The 15262-nt window shown below is 41.9% G+C and overlaps 1 pseudogene; it reads left to right on the forward strand.

Moving 5' to 3' along the window:
* Positions 1-3695: 3695 nt before the first annotated feature.
* Positions 3696-14810, forward strand: LOC141570456 (general transcription factor IIH subunit 3 pseudogene; annotated as a pseudogene).
* Positions 14811-15262: the final 452 nt, after the last annotated feature.

Here is a 15262-nt window from a genome sequence, read left to right on the forward strand (position 1 = left end):
TTTATTTATTTTTTTTATTTTTTTTCCCTTGCTTGAGGAGATATATCAGTAAAAATATTACTGAGGGTAATGTCTGAGAGAATTTACTGTCTATATTTTCTTCTAGGAGTTCTATAATTTTGGTCTTACATTTAAGTCTTTAATCCATTTTGAGTTTATTTTTGTATATGGAGTAAGAAGATGGTTCAGTTTCATTTTTTTAAATTTATCTCCCCAATTTTCCCATCAACATTTATTGAATAGACTGTCTTTACCTTAAGGCATATTCTTGCTTCCTTTGTCATAGATTAAGTGACCATATAGAGATGGATTTATTTCTCGGTTCTCTATTCTATTTCATTGATATATGTGTCTGTTTTTATGTCAATACCATGCTGTATTGATTACTATGGCCTTGTAATATAGTTTGATATCAGCTACCATGATACCTGCAACTTTGTTCTTCCTCAAGATTGCCATGACTATTTGGGGTCTTTTATGGTTCCATATAAACTCTGAGAAAAATGCCATTGTTATCCAATAGGAATTGTATTAAATCTATAGATTGTTTTGGGTAGAACGAACATTTTAACTATATTAATTCTTCCTATCCATGAGCATGGTATGTGCTTTTATTTATTTGTATCTTCTTTAATATCTCTCATAAATGTCTCACATTTCTCTGAGTATAGGTCTTTTACTTCCTTGGTTAAATTTATTCCTAGGTAATTAATTTTTTAAATACAATTGTAAATGGGACTGTCTTCTTAACTTCTATTTCTGATAGTTTGTTATTGGTGTATAAAAATGTAACCAGTTTCTGAATATTAATTTTGTATCTTGCTACTTTACTAAATTCACTTATCAGTTCTAAGAGTTTTTTGGTGAAATCTTTGGGTTCTCTATATAGAGTATCGTGTCATCTGCAAATAATGACAGTTTTACTTCTTCCTTTCCCATTTCGATGCCTTTTATTTCTTTTTCCTGTCTGATAGCTTGGCTAGGATTTCCAGTACTATATTGAATAAAAGTGATGGACATCTTTGCTTTATTCCTGATCTTAAGGGAAATGCTTTTAGCTTTTCCCCATTGAGTATGATGTTAGCTGTGGCTTTGTCATATATGGTCTTTATTATGTTGAGATATGTTCTTTCTATTCCCACTTTGCTGAAAGTTTTTATCAAAAGTGGATGCTGGATTTTGTCAAATACCTTTTCTGCATCTATTGATATGATTGTATGATTTTCAGTTTTTATTTTGTGTATGTGGTGTATCACATTAATTGATTTGCAGATATTGAACTAACCTTGCATCCCAGTAATAAATCCCACTTAACTGTGGTGTATGATCTTTTCAGTGTATTGCTGAATTCAGTTTGCTAATATTTGTTGAAGATTTTTGCATCTATGTTCATAAGGGATATCAGCCTATCATTTCCTTTTTTTGTAATATCTTTATCTTGTTTTGCAATCAGGGTAATGCTTTCCTCATAGAATGAGTTTAGGAGTCTCCTCTTCTATTGAGTTTTTTGTATAGTTTGAAAAAAATAAGTGTTAATTCTTCTTTGAATATTTGGTAAAATTCACCTGTGAAGCCATTTGGTCCAGGACTTTTACTTGTTGGGAGCTTGTTGATTACTTACTTGATTGCATTAGTAGTAATCTGTCATTTACATTTTCTAAAATAAAAACTACAGACCAATATCCCTCAAAACATAGATACAAATATTCATAACAAATTATCAGCAAGCTTAACTCAGCAGCACATAAAGAGGTCTCCCGTCTACATGTATATGCCGTTAGTTCTGGGAGTTAGCCAAAGCTAGTTACACAGGTTGTGGTCTTATGTACAAGGAGTGATCAAACACAATGGTGAATGTTTAAATTTTAAAAATTTATTACAATAAAAGACATATTGCCATTAATCCCCCTCAAATGCTCCTCCTCAATTTGAAAACACTTACCCCATCATTCTTGCCACTTTCTGAAGCAGTTCTGGAAGTCCTCTTTCGTATCTTTGGTTGTCCTGTCGTGGCTGCCTCGATGTCCAGAATTGATTCAAAACATTTACCTTTCATGGTCATTTTGACTTTGGGGAAGAGCCAGAAGTCACATGGTGCCAGATCTGGTGAACAAGGTGGATGCAGACACACCATAATGTTTTTATTTGACAGAAATTAATGTACCAGAAGCAATGTGTGACATGGAGCCTTTCTGTTATGATCACAAAATACTGTGAATGCTGCTGCCAAGTGCTATTCAATGGAAAGGCAGGGATCTTCAATACAGGAAGTGGTGCCTTGAACCTTAGTAACAGTGTGTGACAAGTTTCAACTTGTTCGGTGCAGTCAGTCGGGTGTGAACCACGGTTGAAAGAAGGTGTATTTTAGAGTGTACCATAAATCCCCCTCCATCATCACAACACTCTGTGTCACATATCACTTCTGGTATATGGCAATTTCTGTCAAATAAAAACATTACAGTGTGTCCTCATCCACCTTATTCACCAAATCTAGCACTGTGCAACTTCTGGCTCTTCCCCAAAGTCAAAATGATTCAGGACATTGAGGCAGGCAGGACAGTGCAACTAAAGAGGACTTCCAGACTGCTTTGGAAAGTGGCAAGAACAATGGATAAGTGTGTTCGAAGCAAGGGTAGTATTTTGAGGGGATTAATGGCAATGTGTCTTTTACTGTAATAAATTTTTAAGATTTAAACATCTACTGTATTGTTTGATCACACCTCATATATCCATATAATAGAATATTATTTGGCTATAAAAAGGAATGAAGTACTGATACATACATGCTACAACATGGATGAAACTTGAAAACATTATTCTAAGTGAAAGAAGTTGATCACAAAAGATTAAATATTATATAATTCCACTTATATGAAATGTCTAGAGTAGACAAATCTATACAGACAGAAAGTGAATTAGTGGTAGTTTAGGGCTGGGGTAGGGGGAGGGAAGAATGGGCGTGAAAAGGTTATAGGAAAACGGTATGGAGTTTCTTGTTGCAGTGATAAAAATATTCTAAAATTGACGGGTGATGGTTGCACATATCTGTGACTGTAATAAAAACCATTGAATTGTACAATTTAAATGGGTGAATTGTATGGTATGCAAATTATATTTCAATAAACCTGTTTAAGAAAAAAGAGAAAGCGAGTGAATTGGAGGAATACACACCAAAATGTTCACAATAGTGAGATTTAAAGTAAGCAAATATGGCCAGTGGCTCACATTAAGACTTTATGCAAAGGAAAAACAATTAAAAAACACTCCCATTCTGGCCAAAATATAGTAAAAGGGACCAAGTTTACCCTCTTGCCTGAAGCAACAAGAAAAGAAAAACAAACGTAAAAACCATTTTCAAGGCACTACATATCAGATAACAAAGGACAGTGATTCCCTAAGAGACAGAAAACAAGCAAGGTGAGCTCCCAAATTTCCTCAGTTTACTGTCCTGAGTTACTAACAATGCTGCAGGGAAGGGGAGACCAATAAGTGCCCAGCACACTCCCTGAGTTGAGAAGATCAAAGTGATGAGAATTCTCAGGACAGAGTACCAGAGAGGAGAAAACTGCATAGAGATTTCTAGTGACCTGCAGAGAGTTCCTCTCAAGTGTTCTGCTGATTACTGATGAACACGTGTTCCTAAAGAAATTACCCAAGGCCAGGTAGAGAACTACTCCAAAGAACTAGAGATCACCATGCCTGGTTTGCATGTGTCCGGGAACGTAGTGCCTATTCCCACTGACCAGACTGGTAAATCTCATGATTTGCAGGGCACTGGGTAGAGAACACAGAAAGGTCTTACCTCAGTGTTGGGGAGTAACGGGCCTTAGAAAAGTACTGCTGCAGTCGTACCTAACAAGTCTTACAAGTAAGAATATCCACAATATATAATTATGTAAAGGGTGTCAAAAAATGTATAGACATTTTAAGAAAGGAAAAAAAACTGTATTAAAATTGTAATACTCAATATATACCGATAAGAAAAGATGAATGCAAATCACATGTGACTTCTATAATTACAAGAGGTGCTCAAAGTGGTTACCATCAGTATAAATTTGATACGGTTTATTCCTTTCTTAAAATGTGCACATTTTTTGGCACCCTCTGTATATTCTCAACACTCAATAATAAGAGAACAAACAATCCACTTAAAAATTGAAGAATAAATCTGAACAGACACTTCAAAGATATACAGAGGCCAAATAAGCACATGAAAAGATGTTCAACATCATATGTCTTTATAAAAATGCAAATTAAAACCACAATGTGATATAGGAACATTTGTGACAACATGGATGGATCTTCAGAGTATGATGCTAAGCGAAATAAGTCAGACAGAAAAAGCACAGAACCCTATGATTTCACTGATGTGTGGTATATAAACCAGAAACAACAAAAGAACAAGACAAACAAATGAGAAACAAAAACTCATAGACACAGACAATAGTTTAGTGGTTACTAGAGGGTAAAGGTGGAGGGGGGTGGGAGATGAGGGTAAGGGGGATCAAATATATGGTGATGGAAGAACTGACTCTGGGTGGTGAACACACAGTGGGATTTATAGATGATGTAATACAGAATTGTACACCTGAAATCTATGTAATTTCACTAACAATTGTCACCCCAATAAATTTAAAAAAAAAAGAAAAAACACAATGAGATACCACCTCACACCCATTCAGATGGCTACAATTTAAATGACCGATCATACCAGTTTGGGTGACGATGTGAAACAACTGGAATTCTCATGAACTACTGATCGGAATGTAAAATACTATAATCATTTTGGAAAACAGTTTCATGCTTTCTTAAAAGACATCTACCATATAATCTAGCCATTCCCTTCTAGATATTTACCCAAAAGAAAGCATATGTTTATACAAAGACATATAGAAATGTTCATAGCAGCTGTGTTTGTTATAGATAAAACCTGGAAACAATGCAAATGTCTATTACCAGGTGAGTAGATAAATTGAGATATTCTCACAATGGAATAACATTTGGCAGTATAAAGAAGTAAACTATTGACACATGACACAACACAAATGGATCTCAAAATAATTATGCTGAGTGACAGAAGCCAGACCAAAAATAAGTACACATAAAGTATGGTCTCATTTATATAAAATTCAATAAAATGCTAATGAAACTATCGCAACAGAAAGTAGGTCAGTGGTCACCTGGACATGGGGCAGGAAAAGGACAAGGAAGGGCAGAAGAGAGGGATCATAACAAAGTCATGAGGAAACTTGTAATGATGATTTCATAGACATATACAAATATCAAAACCTTTCCAGTCATACACTTTAAATAGGTACAGTTTATTGCGTATCAATTGAACTTCAACATGGCTATATGAATAAAAAGATCATACCAAGACAAAGTTCATGATTTTCTGTGATACAATGAAATTCGTATTTTACACCACATATTTTACCAATTTTTCATAAATAACAAAAATAACATAAAAAAGAAATCATGGCAATTTATAATAAAAAACATCTTAGAATTATTTAATATATGCCCCCTCTTTTTCAAGTGAGAAAACTGAACCCCAGAGAGGTCGATCTGCCCGAGATCACATTGTTGGTAACAACTAGGAACGGACTCCTGTGAGTACTCTTCTAATCTCCGTAATTCTTTTAATTTTTCACACGTTATAAATAAAATGTTCTCTGTGAACATGGCAGACTAAATGTGTTATTACAACCAGTCCTGCAGCTCATTCTCTTTTCATTTGCTAGGTAAGTATATTTGTAAATATACACATTTTATTTGAATTATTTGCACACTGTAACAGCATTTACTTAGTGACCTTAAATTAGTCACCTCACAATCTACGCGACAAGCGGCTTCTGCGAGGGTCCCTGTGCCATATTAGCTTACGGCACCTAGAAACAGTAGTCTTAGGAACCAACAATGGGAAATCCCTTCCATCTGCCTCGACTCTCCTCGACTCCCCAACCTAACTGCAGCAGTTATATTAGTGGTCAATGGCTCAAAGTTTATATCTGACAGCCAACTAGCCACAGCTGATGGCCATCTACTACCCAAGCCAGCACCCCTCCACGTGAGGCCGAGAGCCTGGAAACTGCTCTCTGGGACTCTGTCCCCATACCCCACCCCTAGAGGGTCTCGCTTTTCAAAATGCATTTCATTTGAAAACCTTAAGTTTTCAAATGAAATGAATTTTTTTTATATGAATGAACTTGACGTATCTGTCTGGTAACAGGAAGCTTATAAAATAGGTCTCTTAATATTTGAATTTCCTTCTTACCACAGTTTGTGTAAAATCCCATAGCGCATGTCTTTGCATTGGCTATATAATTAAATGTTTATATAGTATACATACTTAAAACAGAATCTAGGTTTATTCCCAGCTGTGGCCAGTTAAATTGAAAATAATTTGGTGCCAGCAACATGAAAACATATCAAGATTGTAAACAGTCTTAAAAAGCAAAACCAGGTCTTCTGAAACTATTCTTTGCTACAGAAATCTAATAACCAGGAGTTCCCTTGAAATACTAATGCAGTTGTTATTCATTATAGGAATGTGAGAGACACACTCAGAGATCTATTTTTTTTTAAATAGGCAAGAGGACTTAAGTTTTCTACTGTAATCAGTAAATACTATAAATCTACACACTGTATTGAATTTTTTACTTCCTATCTCTACCTCCTTGTGTTCTCCCCCTTTCCCCAAAAAAACAAACAAAAGAAAAATGGCATATAATTGTCTCTCCATGTTTCCTCAATGCCCCTTTGCTTGGTGACATATATTCCAGCTGGGCAGTAGACAGAAGACTGAATTGAAAATCTGAGGGGCTCAATATTTATGGGCCAATCTATGATTTACCCAAACCTAGTGGTTTTAAGAGGAAAAAATAATAAATATGTATAAATACACATAGTTACAACTTTTACTTTCTTCAGCATTCGTTCATAAGACAGTCTGAAACATTTCCCAAATGTGCTGTGCTAAGCAAACATTAAGTAACAATAATCTTTTTGCTCACTCCTGAGGTGGGAATTTTCACACACTGAAAGAGAACTAAGGTTAATGGCATTCATCTGTGCAAGCCTTGGCCTAGCAGACTGTATTGGCAGCATTTAGCATCTACAATGGGTACATGACCAATTCTCCTACCTAGTAAAAACCTCAGCCTCCATTCCTCCTAACATTTAACTTGTGTATTTGGTTGATGCAAAAGCAATTGGGATTTTTGCAATTATTTTTAACCTTTTAAACCGCAATTACTTTTGCACCAACCTAATAGTATAACATAGGTTTTTAAATCGTGTCTTGACTCAGTTTTGTGGCAATGGCTAGAGGCTGGCCATTTCCCCTTCTTGAGTTGCTGTCACGCAGGTGGCCTGCGGGGTCTCAGCTCCCGCTCCTGACACAAGAACGCAGGATATGGTGAGGCCAAAAAGGAACACCCGTGGAGCCATAGGTAGGGGAGTCATGCCACTATAGTCTCACTGGAGGCTGGATTCACATGACGTGTGACCTGCTGTCCGCTTTTCTGCCAACCAACCGACTCTCTGACTTCCCTCAACTCTCCTCAACTCCCCCACGTAGCCGCGGCAGTTATATTAGTAGCCAATGGCTCAAGGGTTACAGCTGACGGCCATCTACTACCAGAGCCAGCACCCCTCCACGTGAGGCTAAGAGCCTGGAAATTGCTCTCTGGGGCTTCGTCCCCACACTCCACCCCTACAGGGTCTCGCCTCACAATCTACACGACAAGGGCTTCCACGAGGGTCCCCATGCCATATTAACCTATCGGCACCTACGGACGAAAAGAAACGGTAGTCTTAGGAACCAACAATGGCAAATCCCTTCCATCTGGGAGGATACACGCTAGCTTTTTGTCCTGGGAAAGGAGGGTCGCTGCCACTGGCACCTTTCCCGGTTTGTGGTACCAGACCTTTATGGCAGTGCTTGGGGTCCCTTGCACAGTTTCAATATGTAACAGAACAGGGGACCCCATAATAAGCCATAGTGAGAGCACATAGGTTCTCCGCAAAATCATCCCGGTATCGGGACCTCCGTATACTACAGTTACTTGCGGTGGCCACTCAGCCCCCACCCCTGGCGTCACTTGCAAATCATGAGTCAAACCGGCCCCCCATGGGGCTATCAGGCCCAACCATTGACAGTGGGGGCTTTTGACCGGCCAAGGCCAAGTCCATTGCTGTCGTTCCCCTGCTTGCAAGCATGTGGGTGCTGGCAGCAAAATGTTTTCATTTCTGCCGTAGCCTGGCTTTAACAGAGTTTCACTGGTGGTAACTTGTAATTTAATGGGAGCGGCCGTTAGATGTAGCAGAGCTTCTATTGATGCGGGCCCTCCCTTCCGTGGTCTCTCATTCAGGACTCTCAGGACGTCCCATAGACGCAAGGCCCAGTCACACATCGTGGGAGGGTGTTTTGACACCCGGAGACCTTGCTTCAAAAGGCCATTATAGCATTTAATCATGCCAGCTGTTTGTGAGTTATATGGGGCATGAAACAACCATTGCACGTCCATCCCGGCAGCCCAGCGCTGCACTTCTTGCCCCATAAAATGGGTACCCCTGTCACTTTCAATGACTTGGGGGCGACCAAAGAGGGCGCACAGCCCTGTAAGAACGACCACTGTATGCCACTGATCCGCAGCCAGACACGGCCAAGCAAACATCAACCCCGTAGCAGTGTCCACTGCTGTAAATGTGTATATCGCATTGCGGGCCTTAGGCAAAGGTCCAATGTAATCCACTTGCCAGCTAGTGAGGGGCACCCTCCCTCGCATAATCTGCTGTGTCTCCCAGGGGAGCCTCCACCTTTGGGGGCTGTCCTGGGCACAGACAACACAATCATAGCAAGCATCTGCTATCTCCTGCCATTTCAAAGGCAGACCCCAGCATCTGCTCACCTGCCACATGGTTCGGCTTCCAGCGTGCTGCAATTTCCTATGCAGTCAATGGGCCACATCAGTGGCAGGAGCCCGTTCTAACCGTCGGACCCGTGCTAGGGCATCTGCTTCATCATTACCTGGGGACACTAAGGGGGAGTGACCTGTGACATGCATTAGGGTCACCTCCTTTCTCTGCCCTAGGTCCCAGAGGTCCTGCCACATGGCTTGACCCCACAGTGGACGGTATCTTACCGACCAGTTTTGGTGTTTCCACGTAGGGAGCCACAACGTTAGGCCCCAAAACACCGCCCAGCTGTCAGTACAAATAACTAGGGGCCCGGGCTCATGGCTGATTACCATCCACACAGCCCATAATTCAGCCCACTGGCTACTCTGGCCCGTCCCAGTATCAAACCAAATGGTGTCTGTTTTGGGCTGCACACCAATAGCCATCGAAACAGCTGCAGCCCCTCGGCTAGAACCATCGGTAAACCAGGCATCCTCAGGTACTGGGGCCTGTCCTTCTTTGTAGGGCGAGGGCTCCAAGTCCTCCCCTCTCGGCAGAGTGCTGGGCTCAGCCTGGGCTACAAGCTCCACAGGCCCCAGGACCTGTTGTAGCTCTGTGCTCAAAGGGCTTGAACTAAGAGTGCTACGTTGCTCCAAGTAGGCACCCCACTTGGCGAAGGTGGTGGTCTGTGCCACCCCCGTTTTGGGTCCCTGGGTCCACATATGGACCCACCCCTGGACAGGATAGATTGTTTGATCCAACACCTGTGTCATTCCTGTGATAGCTTCTGTGGCCACTAAGGCTGCATACACAGCGGCCAGCTGTTTCTCTATTAGAGTAGCGGACCTCCGCTCCTTTCCATAATTGGGACCAAAATCCCACTGGCAACAAGAGACACTCCTGCCATTTCCAGAGGCCCCATCCGTACCCCTCTTGGGTTACGTGAACATCAAGTTCAAATGGGCGACCAGGGTCTACTACTTGCAGAGCCTGTGCCTGCTGCACTGCCCGTTTTGTGGCAACGAAGTCTTGCTCTATAGCCTCTGTCCAATCCCGTGAGGCCCCCTTTTTTTTATCATATTGTACAAAGACCTTGCCATTTGAGCCAAATGGAGTACAAACGCCCACCAATATCCTAGCAGATCCAATACGTCTGCAGTTGGGAGACCTTGGTCGGCTGGGGAAAGGCTTGTATCTTATCAATAATTGCCTCAGGTATGACCTTTGTCTAACCCGACCACACAACACCCAAAAACTTGACGGATAAGCCAGGGCCTTGGACCTTTTCCTCATTCACTGCCCAGCCGTGTTACTTCAAGTGGCGGAGAAGAGAGGGAGCTGCTTGCTCTAAATCAGAAAGAGAATCTGATGTTAGTAGCATAACATTGACATAATGAAACAAGGCCACAGAGGATGGGTGATCCCACTGTGCCAAATCCTGGGCCACGAGCCCGTGGCAGATAGTGGGGCTGTGCAAGTATCCTTGCGGAAGGACTTGAAAAGTCCACTGCCGCCCATCCCAAGTAAAAGCAAACTGCTCTTGACACTCGGCTGCAATGTCAATGGAGAAAAAAGCATTGGCCAAGTCCCCTACATAGTGATATGTTCTCAGGCGGACAGTCAGACGATCCATCAAATCGTGTATTGAAGGTACTACTGCGTGCAAAGGTGGCGTCACCTTATTTAACTCCCTATTGTCCACAGTCATTCGTCAGGTCCCATCTGGCTTCTTGACAGGCCATACTGGGGAGTTAAAGGGACTGTGCATTGGCCTCACAATATGTGCCTTCTCCAATTCCAATATTGTACGACCAATCTCCTCCTGCCCTCCTGGCAGGAGGTACTGTCACACTGTAACCATGCGCCAGGGCTGTGGCAACACTTGAAGAGGGTGGTGAGCATAGCCATGTGTCACCGCTTTCACCACCTGGATCCAGAGATGGAACTCTTCTACCGATGTCTATAAGCTGAGGCCATGTAGCACGTCCACCCCTAGAATATACTCCGGAACGAGGGAGACATAAACCTTGTAGGTACGAGGGGGAAGCCTTCCTATACCCAGTGGTAAGGAAACAGCTTTCACAGTCACTGTCTTTCCCCCGTAGCCATCAATGCAGATTACTGGTCCAGGGAACAGTTCTGGGTTCCCACAAACAAGACTGCAGTCTGTGCCAGTGTCAACTAGGGCCAAAACCCTCTGCACATTAGAAGGGGACCAATGTATGGACAGTTCCACGTGGGGCCTCTGGTCCCTGCTTGTCCCCTCTGACCGGGTACCTTGGCCCCACCCCTAATCAAGCTGGAATGAGTCGGCCTCAAGCGGCTGCATGAAGTCCTGGAGGGACACGGGTCGTGCTTTCCCAGACTTCTCCTTTAGGCTTCTCTGGAATTGCTGTTCTGGACGCAGCTGTTTCCAAAGTTCCAGCAGGAGTGCATTGGGTTTTCGGTCTATTTTCCTCCGATCGACCCCTGCTGCCACGAGATCATGCCACATCTGTGCACGTGTTACTCTCTGAGGCCCGCGACCTCGCCCCTTTACCTTTGGTTTGGGCTTCCAGGTCTCAACTGCACGGACCTCCTGTCAATTTCCTTCACCTCCAGCTTTCAACATCCCCTAGGGTGGTCATGGCAGTTGTAACTTCATGGATCCGTCACCCTACATAGGATGTAACAATAGCAACCAAGGATCCAAAAACACTCACAGGTGCAGTATCCAAAACCAGATCTCTTATGCTGGCTGTAAAAAGCTCGTCATCTGGCCCCTGCATGTTAAGGTTAAAACTAGCATGTATCATACCCTTGTCACGGATGATTTGCATAAGTTCCATATATGACTGCCATTTATTCACAGTGTCTAGCAGCTCGCCAGCCTGTTCCCATACTGTGTGTACCGCAGCAGTGAGCCACTCCATTAGAGAATGGTTGCCCTAGTTGTGGGCCAACCTATGGCAGTTCTGTAACCTTTGTCGCAAGGATGGATGCACTGTCACAAAGGTTAGCTTTTCCATCTCGTCTGGGGAGCAGAGAATGTTGTCTGCTCCTTCATCCCATAAATGTAGTAGCCAAGCGGAGACTGGCTCTCCACTCCCCACATAATAATGCAGGATGTGACCCACGGAACCATAGGTAGGGGAGTCATACCACTATAGTCTCACTGGAGGCTGGATTCACACGACGTGTGACCTGCTGTCCGCTTTTCTGCCAACCAACCGACTCTCTGACTTCCCTCGACTCTCCTCAACTCCCCAACATAGCCGCGGCAGTTATATTAGTGGCCAATGGCTCAAGGGTTACAGCTGACGGCCAACTAGCCACAGCTGACAGCCATCTATTACCCGAGCCAGCACCTTTCCACATGAGGCCGAGAGCCTGGAAACTGCTCTCTGGGGCTCTGTCCCCACAGCTGCCAATTTAAGTCCACAACCCCAACCACCTCCAATACAGGCTCTCACACTCCAGCCGCTATTCACCTATGCCCCACAGCCCACTGAAATTATCCAAATTGCCAAACCTGCTGGCCCTGCCTCCTACTTTCCTTCCCTCAGAAACCACAATAAAGGTGCTTGCCCATAGCTCCCCCCCACCCTCTGCCTCGTTACTGATACTGGTGCTTCCCCTGACTGGCCTTGACCAATGTGCTTTTCTCTCCAGGGAACTAGGAGTCCAACAAACTATAAAATTCGTTCTCTCTCGATCTGTTCTGGCTTCACCATCCTCACCCAAGGTAATATGGGTAAAGCAGGAAGCAGGGAGGGAAGGAGGGAAGGAAGGAAGAAAGAGAGGAAGGAAAAAAGGAAGGGAGGGAGGGAGGGGAGGGGCGGGAGGGGCAGGAGGGGAGGGAGGGATGGAGGGGAGGGGGAGGGAGGGAGGAGGGAGGGAGGGAGGGAGGAGGGAGGAGGAAGGAGGAGGAAGGGAGGGAGGGAAGGAAGGAGGGAGTGAGGGAGGGAGGGAAGGAGGGAAGGAGGGACTTTAATCACCACTTAAAAGTAACTTTTTTTGCTAAAATTCAACTCAAATAAAAAATAAGCTCTTTATGAGAGAGTTTTGAGAGGTGTCAATAGTTTACAAAAATTAAGCTATGTCTATTACATGTTGATCACTTAATAAATTATGCCATGTGCTTATATCCTATTACATTACCTCATGTAATTTTGAAAAAAAAGGCTAGTGAGGTAAAACTACTCATATCTATATTAAATACAGGAATCTGAGGCACAGGGAAACATTAAAAATTGTCTAAAATGACAGAGTTAGCAAATGGTAAAGCTGGGATTTGAACCCAGGTTTCTGTAAATCCAAACACTAATCTCTGAAGCACTAAGAGATATTACCTACAAGTAGCTGCTCATCCAACAAATGTTTATTGAGCACCTATTATATGACAGACATTACATTATGTGCTAGAGAAAGACACTGAATTGATACTCAAGATGCTTACTTTCTAGACAGAGTAGTTATTTTATCTAGAAGAACCAGATAACTTGGTAAGTATTAGGGGAAATTTTATACAGGGCACTCCAGAAATATAACAATTTACTTGATTAAGCATCACCTCATAGGGTAAAAACTGATTTCTACCACTGTTATCCTTTGCCACCTCCCTTCTCTCTCTCTCTCTCTCTCTCTCTCTCTCTCTCTCTCTCACACACACACACACACACACACAACACACAACACACACACACATACACATACACACTCCATTTAACTTGCTCTTTTGGATAGTTCTTCCTCTGTCCAAGGATGAAATATCAAGAAAGTCCCTTAACTTTTTTCTGACTACTTTCAAGAACTAAAAAGTCCTCAGGTCACTTTTAGCCAAAAGAAATGTCTCATTCAGTCACTGAAATGTGTAGTGCAGGGCAATAATCAAACTCTGCAGGTTGTGTAAAGTTAAAACTTCCCACCTCGACCTACACTACAGGAATCCTGTAGTGAGGAAGCCAGTTGTTGTCCCTGGCACCTGCTTCATTCAAGTCCTCACTTTACCATCTTCTCCTTCCTCCTTATCTATGGCTTCTGACCCCCTTGTGAGTCCACAGGACTTGACAATGGCTGCCTCACCACAGCTTCTCTATTAAGGATCTGGGGCCACCATAGTCTGTAGCTACCATAGTTGATACAAAATCAATTTGCTGGGGAAACACATATTCAAAGAATCTTTTTCTTTTTGAACACATAAGCGCTATGATGATATCGGGACTGCCCCAATTATTCACAAATCATTTCAACAAATGCTATGATAAGCACATGACATTCAAGACAGTCATTTCTTGTATCCTGGAAGAGAATAGCAGATATGGAGATGCCTTATGAGACCCTGGCCAAACTTCTCCGGATTTTAATTTCCCAGAAAGTAAAGATGGAAAATATGAGCTGGTAGTTGCAGCAAATTAGGTTATTCTTGAAGAGATTAAAGATATAATGACAAAGCGTGACATGAAGAGGCAACATACAGAGTCTAATAGCAGGATTCCTCACCAAAGTGCTTTGTTACCGTCATAAAAGAATCTAGTAATTTTACTAACAACTGTCACCCCAATAAACATTTTTAAAAAAAGAACCAAGGAAGTTAAAGATAACCAGCAAATGAATCAAAGATTTATTAGACTCTGATTGGAGCCTCTTCCAACAGGCTTGTAATTTCTACAGTACAATATTTATTCTGAGTTTTTCTTTGTGATCACAATCAAAGATCTCCACTAATCTTTCACCACCTATTTACCCTGACTACAGGACTATTTGCTTCTGTCATCAAAATCTCTTTGAAATTTGTTATGTCTGTTTTTGTGTGTGTTAACACTCTGCAGTTTAGCTCTATTTCCAGGATATGTGTGGTGGCCTTTAAATTTTCACTGCCTTTTGTTCTGAAAGCAAAGTAGAAGAAGCTAAAAGTGACCAAGTAATAAGAACTACTTACTCTATTTTCCAGATTATCAGTTGAAATTGTAGTAGACGAATTGCATAGGAAAGTCTTTGATAAGAAACAATAAAAATACACCATTATTTTTAATGTAGCTAGTTTCTTAGAAGAAATGGCTCCAAAACAGTTCTTTGTGCTCTTCTAAGAGAGTGATTTTTTAAAGAAAGTTATTCTATATATTATACGTATTTTTTATGTTTCCTTACTAATTTTTTTTTACTAGGAATGGGGAAGAACTAGCCAATTTGTAAGTCACTATTTTAATAGAATGATTATTTGTCGAAGTGAGGCTTGGGATTTGATTATAGTTTTAGTGCATGGAAGATCAAATTGAAGTCCCTTTTATGAAGAGACAAACGTGAAATTTGAACATGATTTTAGAAAAACAACATACACATTGCCAACCGTTAACTTTGACAAGTTAAATAAAATCCT

The sequence above is a fragment of the Rhinolophus sinicus genome, linkage group LG03 (genome assembly GCF_036562045.2).
Source record: "Rhinolophus sinicus isolate RSC01 linkage group LG03, ASM3656204v1, whole genome shotgun sequence".
Lineage (NCBI taxonomy): Eukaryota > Metazoa > Chordata > Mammalia > Chiroptera > Rhinolophidae > Rhinolophus > Rhinolophus sinicus.